The following is a 2,090-nucleotide window of genomic DNA, read 5'->3' as shown; positions in this document are numbered from 1 at the left end:
TAGTGGATAAAATCTTTAAATACTAAATATATGGCTGAAGGCTTCAAAATGTGGTCATTAAATTTTAATGTAAATAATTAGTTTAAAAAAAAGTCAAAATGGAGACACTCTTTTCAAAACTACTCAATTTATTACTATTTGCCATTTGGACAAACAATTGGCAGGGTGAATTAAATTAGGTTATTTGAAAGGAGAATTGAGGGCAAACAACACATGACACTGATAGTTACTTGAATGTTGACACTTTGGACTTAGTTTCAGCTGCCTATGTGTTTGAGCGAAGCCCATAAGGGTTCTCAAGGGGGCGGCTTTGGACATGTGGCCGGGGGCAGTGGTGTGTCAGTAGTAGAACACCCAAAACTGTTCGGGATGTTTAAGATGTAATAATCTAATGAAATGAAAATCACGACTAGTATGGCATTGGATCTATTAACAGCACACACATGCTTTACATTGTGTTGTCAGCATCTTCGCCTGTCCCACACTGGAGTCTGGAACTCGTCTTGGGGCATCACGCCCGCTTATTCATGGCATCTAAAATCTTACACGGTTTACCAGCCTACTTCTTTCATGGACAGATGTGACAAACACACAATACGGCCACGTTGCAGATTTGGCACAAACAAACACAAAGTTCACTGGAAGTTAACATATGACTAACATAAAATATACGAAGTACACATAACTGGATGCTATCCTTAAGGATATTCTGATTACAGTGGAAACAGAATAATATGCACAGACAACATGATGTGATTGGCGAACTAAAGAACATCCAACCTCTCCATTGAAAACTGGGCAGAGTACCCCATAGACACATGTCCCATGTTGCTACATGGATCACAGCAATGCTACAGTTAATAATGCATTAGAAATTTACCAGAAGTAACAACGGTGATGGCTCCCCGTGGGACGAGGCCTCCGCCCCGGATCATGGCCTGATGAAGACTGAAGACTGTTGGGTGAATGTTTTGCAGAGAGAGAAGGGAAACAGCGCTGCCTCACACCAAACCACATAAACGAACTAAAACTAATTTTTACGTGAAACTTAATAATTAAACAATTAAAGTCAAGTTTGGTACCCCCAATGTTTGCTGTGAACTGCTCCGTGGATATGTTTTGACACCGTGACGTGGCTGGATTGCGAATACAAAAGTCATTACTTAGGGTGCTCTTACGCCATGTCGCCTAAATGCTGGTTTTGGTGCGATGATGTCTGCGCGATGGGTGCGGAGCGACCGATAATGGTGAGCGCCGGAAGGCAACTGGCTAAAAGGCGCGGCGCGAACCTCCGCCAAAATGCGTGGAGCGTGGGACAACAGCCACGACCAGTTATGGACTTAGTTGTTAATTTGAGATATACAATAATTATTCTACAATGGTATACCATTCTTATATTACTTTATTATCTCTAAAATTGTTATTATTTTGGTTTATGGAAAGAATAGAAAATTACACATTTATCACACACTAACGCATTCCCACACCCGGCCGGGCGCTTCGGTCGGCTTGCCGTTCGTCGCGGCGCACATCACGCACGGACGTGTTCGTTGCACACGCAATTCGATTAAGTGTTGTTGGGACGTAATGGCCTGTGCGACCCAGAGGGAGCACCGGCGGCTGGCGTTAGTTTAAAACGGATTTAAGTCAAGATGGTGTAAATCAAGCGTAACTATGAGTTAAGATTGGCCCCAGGTCGTATAGGAAACAATGGCATTCACAAATAGAGTGCCCTTAAGTGGCCAACATACTTGTAGGATGCACTATCCTTTGTAGCCACTTAAGGTGATAATGTACATTGCACAGTGAAACATGAAAATTTGAAAATACTTAACGACAGATGGCTACTTACCAGAACATGGAAGGGTACTATCGTTCCATGTCGTTACACTCGTATTTTTGACTCGTAGTCGTGGGCGATGGGAGCGTTTTGCCAGCGGGTTCTGGTACTAGCGAGATTGTGACTATACTTATTTCAATTTTAAACATAATATAAATAAAATAATTTTAAAAATCTGAAACTAGATGGCGTTTTTTGTATTCGCTATTTTCCTCTTAGGCATTAAAGGGCAAAAATTAATAATTAATTT

Source organism: Bacillus rossius, assembly GCF_032445375.1.
Source record: "Bacillus rossius redtenbacheri isolate Brsri chromosome 4 unlocalized genomic scaffold, Brsri_v3 Brsri_v3_scf4_2, whole genome shotgun sequence".
In the NCBI taxonomy this organism is placed as follows: Eukaryota; Metazoa; Arthropoda; class Insecta; order Phasmatodea; family Bacillidae; genus Bacillus; species Bacillus rossius.
The sequence above is the reverse complement of the archived record's forward strand: the minus strand, read 5'-3'. Positions refer to the sequence as shown.